Source organism: Cnephaeus nilssonii, assembly GCF_951640355.1.
Source record: "Cnephaeus nilssonii genome assembly, chromosome: 15".
NCBI lineage: Eukaryota > Metazoa > Chordata > Mammalia > Chiroptera > Vespertilionidae > Cnephaeus > Cnephaeus nilssonii.
Window position 1 is genome coordinate 19,843,246 of NC_137086.1, and position 8,182 is coordinate 19,851,427.

Here is an 8,182-nt window from a genome sequence, read left to right on the forward strand (position 1 = left end):
TCCATACGCTTTTCTTGATATCTTATTTCCCCCAGCTTTAAAATCAGGTGATAAAACACAAGAAAAAGGCCCTACAGGGAGCCACTTATGCCAGGCCTCAAGTCACCCAACCCTACTTAATTCCAGGTGAGGGTGCTGTTCAGGACTTCAGGCTTAGGCAATCAGAGAGTGCCACCTGAGGAAGGGTGATCTCCCACCTGGAACACTAAGATCCTGGAATGGGAGGGAACCCTTAATAATCACTTAGTTCAGTTTCTCAAGCAAAACAGAAATCCTTTCCATGTCACTCCTGGCAGATAATAATAGCTAATGTTTATTGAGCATAGGTCAGTTATTGTCTTAAAACCATTAATATGGATCAACCCATTTAATCCTTCCCAATCCCATGGTTAAGTACAGTTACCATCATGTACCTTCCATAGTTGGAGACAGAGTGGAACTGCTCTCTGAGGCCATAGGAATAGTAAGTGGCACAGTCGAGATCTGAACCCAGGAAGTTTGGCAGAGCAAGAGCTTTTAACCCCGGCCCTATGCTACACCACCTCTGCAGTGAGCCAGCATTTAGGTGGACACTTCCGGGGGTAGGCACTCACTCCACTGTGAGCCGGACAGTGAGCCTAAAGTTGTCTTCTGTAACTTCAAGCCACTTTTCCTACTGCCAGCCTCTAAACCTATACAGAACAGCCTGCTCCAACTTCCACAGACACTCATTCAATTATTTTCAAATACTACGAGTAGTTTTTCCCTAGTCATAAAGATAACACGTGCTCATTGTAGAAAATTTGGAAAATTCAGAAGGGTATAAAGAAAATAAGAATCCTTGATAACCAAGGAGAAAATAAATATTAACGGCCAAGAATCTATTAGCTTTTGTTGCTGTTTTAAAAATCCATGACTCACTAACCAACCAAATAAAACCCATGGCCAACCAAAACACCTAGTGGTCTGTCACATGTCTTCCATTAAGCCAGATTTTGTCTTAATATAAATTCCCAGAAGCAAAATTTTATATTTATCTCTTATAAACTCTATTTTGTTTGTTTGGGTTCTTCTGTCCCACTGAAATGTGTAAATGTAGATTCTGTTGTCTAACGTGTTAACCTTCTAGCTTTGTAGACTATGTACTTTTGATAACAGGGTTTTCTAAAACTTGATTCTAGACACTGACAAAGTGCTGAGTAGGAGAGAGCCCTGTGATATACTATGAGGGCTCTCCCTCCAGGATCACATGAATCTATTCATCTATCATTTTGTACAGAAAATATAAATCCATAGAATTGCATTTGCAAATGCATTGTCAGAATCCGAGTACGTTTCGTCTATGGGGTTTCTCAACCTTACTGGTATAGTAACTCTAAAAAAAATAAAAATAAACAAAGATACCACTTCTATATATTTAAAATTTATTTAGCGAACCCAGGCTGACTCTGAGTGATCCCCAAGTGCTCCCAAATCATCATCTAAATACTCCGTTCTAGAACTTTCCTGGAAATCATGCCCATCTGTTACTTCAGCCTTCCCACTGCAGTGGAAGTAGCTATGTGTAGACACACTGGCCCTGAATAATATGTAATGGGGCTGAAGGAATGATCCCGTGGGTATACACTGTGTTATTCTTTCTACTTCAGGGGATCAGCTTCCTGTCAACACACAGGAAACTGGAAAGCCGCCGTCTAATAATGTAGCCACTGACAGGAAGATGGTTGTTGAGAGTGCTCTTCTAGATTACCCGATTGAATAATGTTGCTGAAGAATGACTGCAGCTTCTTTTATTTATGACTTTGGATCAACTACAAGGCTGCCTGCCTTTACATAGCAGATGTGCTGCTCAGCGCCGCAGATGAATTCTCCTTTTGTTAAGTCCAGCTCTGCCTAGAATGTACTACAATGTACTTACGTTTTAAGGCCATCTTGTGGCGAGATGTATTATAAAGTCAAGAATTCTTCAGAGATTTATCTGTTTGGGTTTTAAAAATCAGCATAGCTTAAATTAAAGCAAGGCAAAATTATACTGTGTATATTTTTTTACTTTTAGGAAAGTAGCTCAACATTATTTTCTGTGACTGTCACCCTGAGGACATAGAATTGGGACCAATTTGGGATTACCAGGCAGCCTGCTAATAAATAAAACTAGCACCTCCACCCTCAGCCACATTCTCATCTCACAGTTTTCCGGGGCACTCCTGATGGAAGACTGCTTCGTTTGACTCCCCTGATTGATACTTGTCTCCTTTCGCAACTGTCTCAATCAATAACTCAAACAGAAACCTGTGGACTCATCTCTGAGAGTCCTTCTGTCACTCAGGCGGCGAGGCCTCAGTCACACATCTGTGTCCTTCACTCTTTTGCGCTGGAGCTGTATGGCCACCAGCAGCCTGTTCTCTGTATTTATGGGTCTGTTTCTGTTTTGTTTGTTTGTTTATACTGTTTAGATTTCAGATATAAGTGAAATCATATGGTATCTGTCTTTCTCTGACTGACGTATTTCACTTAGGATAATACCCTTTCGGTCCATTCATGCTGTTGCAAATGGGAAGACTTTATTCTTTTATGGCCAGGCAATATTCCATTGTACATATGTACCACATACTTCTTTCTCTCCTCCTCCTCCCCCTCCCCCTCCCCTTCCTCCCCCTCCTCCTCCTCCTCCTCTGCCTCCTCCTCCTCTACCTCCTCCTCCTCCTCCTCCTCCTTGCTGCAAAAAGCTTTATTGTTTCATTTGGTCCAATGCATGGGAGAGGGCTTCAGGGTGGTTAAAGAATGGCTAGTAGTTTCAGGGAGAGACTCAGGTAAAAGCCAGACACCAGGGGGATGCAGAGGGGCCTCTCAAGGGCCTCTGGGCTCCAAAGGCTCCTGGTCGTGCTTGAGGGTGAGTCTGTAGAAGTGACACTCACCCAGCCCAGCCTGGGGGCCGGCGGCCTGCGGAGGTGAGTCAGGTGTCGCCCATCTTCCTGATGAGTTTCACCTCCTCACCCAGGAAGTGGTTCTGCAGGAAGTCACAGGGCTGAGGCTCTGTGGGTAGAACCAGGGCCTGCAGCTCCAGGAGGGCCTGGTTCAGGCTCCTCTCCAAGGCCAGGGTGGCTTCCATGACATCCTGAGTTTTGCCCACTCATCTCGGGGAGGCTTCAGCACGTCCTGGAGAGAATGTGGCCACCGCGCTGGTTTTGCAACTTTAAGAGATGCTCAGCGCCCTCGAGCTTCTTCTCAGCCACTCTCGGAAGAAGTGGCCCTCGCCCTCCATGGCCACATCATCCTGGTGGAATAGAAGCTAGAGAGAGGTAGGTGTGGGAGGCCACAGATGCAGGTTGGCCAGGCGGTTGGCCGCAGCCTCCACCTCGGTGGAATAATTCTGACGAATTCGGGAGCTCATGGTTGTTGGGCAATAAGGAGTTAAGGTAGAAAAGAAACCGGTGTGTTGTCTTGTCTCAAAGGTGGTTCTGAAGGTGGTGACTGGATAAGACACAGGAGGGTGGCTGGAGGCCGGAAGAAGGGGTGTCCCTGGGTCTGTTCTGTCCACACACTGTTGAAGCAGGAGACAGACCCGGTACCGCCGAGGGCACTGCCTGTACCACACATTTCTTATCCACTCATCTATTGATGGGCACTTGACTTATTTCCATACCTTCGCTGTTGTAAATAATGCTGCAATGAACCTCGGGGTGCATATATTCTTTCAAATTAGTGTTTCGGGTTTCTTTGGATATATACCCAGAAGTGGAATCCCTGGCTCATAAAGCAATTCCATTATAAAAAATTTGAGGACCCTCCATACTATTTCCCACAGTGGCTGTACCATTCTGCATTCCCACCAACAGGGCACAAGGGTTCCCTTTTCTTTGCATTCTCATCACCAACACTTGTTATTTGTTGATTTATGGATGATAGTCATTATGAGAGGTGTGAGGTGATATCTCATTGTGGTTTTAATTTGCATCTATAATGATTAGTGACATTGAGCATCTTTTCATATGTCTTTTGGTCATCTTTATGTCCTCTTTGGAGATTCCACTGGTTTTCTTGAAAACTGAGATTTGTGAGTGCTGGTGGAAAGAAAGCTACTTCGGGACAATCTGCGGGTTGGATTGCTCTCCTTGGCCTCAGTAGTAAAAAGGATGCGTGCCTTCACATCAGCTTTCTCCCCTCTGCCCAAACCCCAGCATATGCTAATTGTTAAGTGTAAGCCTAAATGTCTTCACTAAAACAGCCTCAGGACAGGCTCCTGATTATTCTGGATACCAGTAGAGAGAGGGCAAGAAATTCCACTTTGAGAATTTTTCAAATAGAAAATACCATTACTTCAGTCCTTAAGAAATCAATTCTCAATCTCCTCAACCTCCTGCTCTACCTTAATTCATTCCCATCTTGAATTAACCATGTCTGTTGTTTATCCATGGACTTGAGAATCTGATAAAGAATTTTATTTCCTTCTTTCTCCCCAGAGGGACTCAACAATCAGTGGCTGGAGAAATTCAAACCCCTTTATTATGCCAAACTCCCCCAAGCTGTACATTGCATTAACTCCTGAATTCATCCAAGCCAGTCCCTTTGAGAAGGAGGTACTGTTGCCCTGAGCTGGCATCTATGCTGACTCAGCCTTGCATTAGCCCACAGGCTGTTTTTTTTTTAAGTTGATTAATAAAATTCAAGCAAGCCTGAAGGAACACTTGATTCAATGATAACAAGAATACCTAGTTTTGTGTGTGTGTATTTTTAAAGAAGTGGGGGGGGGGGGGGGGGAGGAAATTTCACATTATCCTACATAGCAGATTTTTAAAAAAAGGTTTTAAAAGAATCTAATTAAAATAATTAAAAAAATAAAATCATTTATATTATCTCACATCCCTCCCCCCAAAAAACAAACAAACAAACAAAAAACTTTTAGAAGGGACCCAAAGCTAAGGCCAAAGCAATCAATTTGATGCTGGCTCTACCATTCCCTAGACAACATTCCTGAGAGTCCTCTTTGCTGACAGGAAGCATCCTAGGAAATGGTAGACACAGCAGGGTCTTTAAAGAACTTCCCTAAAAGGGTGTAGATAAAATAAAGACATAAAGGCACAGGGACATTTTAATAATGATATAGAACAAATTACTAAGGAACAAATGCAAAATATAGACGTGCTTCTTGGGGCAACGAGGAGCAGAATGAGAGGATCAGGTCAGTTAACCAGGGAGGGCTTCCTGAAGGAGGCACCTGTTTAAAGCAGAGTTTTGAAGATGGTTTAGGCTAGGGGGAAGGAAGTGCTAAGGGAAAAGGCAGGCGGGCAATCCCTCTGGGAAGGGAGAAGATACTGTGAATTATGTAGTTAGTAAATCTGCTTTCCCCCTCACTTATTGTATGTTATCCATCGTGTGTATTTTTGTTCTGGTCTAAATGATTCAGACTGCTCTGTCTGCCCAGACCTGATTTCCAAGGTATCGCCATTGGTTTTGTAGGTATTTATAGTTATACTATAAAGTGCCTTTATTAAACACACACACACACACACACACACACACACACACACACACACACACACACCAAACACAACAACATAGAGCATGAATGTATGGTGTGAAACCCTAATTCTGGATTAAAATGCCAAGATGTGAACTATGCTGACTCCTTTTAGTAATTACTCATTACACACACACACACACACACACACACACACACACACACACACACGAAGGCATTTAACCCCAGGACAACTTAAAAACACTGCTGCAGTTAATTCACTCCCAACCCTGCTCCTCAAAGCGCTTTTTTCTTTTCTCTCATTTGAGTCCTCATTTTACAAGTTGCATATCTTTTCTGATTCATGGCTGTGTAGGCATTCAGTTGAAGTTAAGGTTAACACTTTACTCGAAAGGCAAACATGCTTTGCTCTTTCTGGGAATACCATACATGGAAAAGAGCTATAGATTACATTTCTTAAATGTGGACAAATTACATATGCATTCTGTGTATGGCTTGATCCTTTCTTCAGGCAGTCATTAGAAAATAAAACCAGATATAATTAACAAACAAACAAACCTATCTGCCTGCTGTTCTGACTTGTTATAATAAGTGTTATTTCTACTTACAAACAGTTTCCTGTCAGCATCCTGCTGCTGCTTTAATAAGACTCTGCACTGGGGAAGAAAAAGCTCTGCATTAAAATTAAGCCTTGACTTGTCACTTCTCTTCCCACACATCTGTGTTCAGATCCAATTCGCTTGGAGGTTGAAAGTAACTAAAATGTCAAAACCATGGCTGAGAGAGGGAGGATGGACCTCTCTGCTCCTAGAATTGGCTGAAGGACAGAAGTTGCCATTAGACTCATGATAAACACTCTCTTTTCTCACACCTGAGCTCCAGCGACCCTTGTGGCCTGCAGAGTATGGGGTAAACCTATGCCAGGTTCCTGGGGTTGGTTTCTTAGGTTCCCGGATGATGATGTTCTAGGACCTCTGAACCAGTTCCAGAGGCTCATGTGAGTGGATCATCCAGAGAGAACTTTGACCCCAAAGGTGGTCTGTGGATTTGGTGAGAATAGGAGACTGAAATACTTGGGGAGTCTTTGGGGTGGCAAATACGGCAACAAAATGATACTATGTGTTCAAAATGTAGGGGATTATGTTTTTTCTCCTTTGGATTTTGAAAATTAATTTCTTGTAATTCTAAAAATTAAAAAGAAGGAAAGCAGAATAATGAACTCCTATGTATTCATCACCCATTTTTTTCCAATAAAAATTTCAGTACAGTGTTTAACAAACGGATTTAAAAATATAAACAGAACAACAAAGGGACATGCATACCTGAGGCCTTCCTGAAGAAGAACAAAGTAAAAGAATTTAGCCTGGCTGATATCAAGAATTATCACAAAGCTGTAACATTTTAACATTTACTCATCCTTTGTTAACCGACATCTCCAACTTCCCCTTCCAGTATTATTTTTGAGACAAATTCAGGATGTTATATTATTTTGATATAGTAGGCAGTTAGACAGACATGAGCAGAGTAGGAACAATAGGCCAGGTACAGAAGGTCACCCAGGGCAGAAATCCCTGGGGCCCAACAATGGACAATTATAGGGTGGGACCTCACCACCAGTGTGACCTTTTCTCCCCAGCATATGCGGTTTAGACCCTCTGACCTTTCAGATTGATGGTTATGTGGTTCAGACCCTCCCCCGACTTTTCCTTCTCTGGCTTGTTGCTAGTCATGTGGTAGACACCCTTAGAGGAGGAACAAGGGAGGCGGAGAATAGCCTCATATGACTCCCATACAAGCCCGTGCACGACCACTCCCTTAAGCATTAAGCCCTGGAGACAACATCTAGGCCTCAGTTGTGTTTCAGCTCCAGGCCCAGAAAAGCAGCAATACCGGGCAGGGCAATGCCATGGCTGACATCAGGACCAGCTGAGATGACTAATGACCCCCTGCCCTGGCACCAGCACAATCAGTAGAGACTACCTAGAAAGCTGATGAAATATTCCATTGGGCCTTTCCTCCCCTTTTCTTCCCTCAAGGCACATACGTACCTTTGTTTTCTTTCTCCTAAGCTCCAAGGGCTCTTCTTTTGCCTCTATAACTTGTTTCCCAAACCATGCAGCCCAGCTGGCTCACTTCTTCGATGACTCACTTCTTCTACCTCTACTAGAGGCCCAGCGCATGAAATCGTGCGCGGGTAGGGTCCCTAGGCCTAGCCTGAGATCAAGGACATCTTCTGCCCGTTCACCAGTCCCAAGTCCCGCCCCACCACCACCCACCCAGGTTCCCCATGGTTCCCTGTTCGCCATCCTGTGATTAGAGCCTCAGGCCAGGGGGAGGGATCAAGAGGTCGGCCATTCTGCCCACTCACCAGTCCCAAGTCCCACCCCGCCACCACCCACCCCAGTTCCCCATTCCCATCCGGCGATTGGAGCCTGCGGGCTGGGGGGAGGGACCAAGAGGTGGTCGATGCACCTCATAGCGACTGGTCCAGCGGTCATTCTGGTTGTTATGCCATTATGGTCGCTGGGATTTTATTATATAAGATGACATTCTAAATAAACTTTTGCTTGTATTTGAGTCTTGGCTTTGAATTCTTTCTTAGCCAGAACTCAAGGACTGAGGTCTAACATTTGGTGCTTTTTGCCTTTAACAATTTCATCTTTAAATATGTTAGTTTGTATTTCTAAAAAAAATTAAGATTTCTTTAAAAAAATGTAACCATAG

The 8,182-nt window shown here is 43.7% G+C and overlaps 1 pseudogene across 1 annotated transcript; it reads right to left on the reverse strand.

Moving 5' to 3' along the window:
- Nucleotides 1-2,692: 2,692 nt before the first annotated feature.
- Nucleotides 2,693-3,370, reverse strand: LOC307112070 (ferritin light chain-like; annotated as a pseudogene). Its single transcript has one exon. The product of its transcript is annotated as a ferritin light chain-like (transcript).
- Between the last annotated feature and the right edge of the window lie 4,812 nt (nucleotides 3,371-8,182).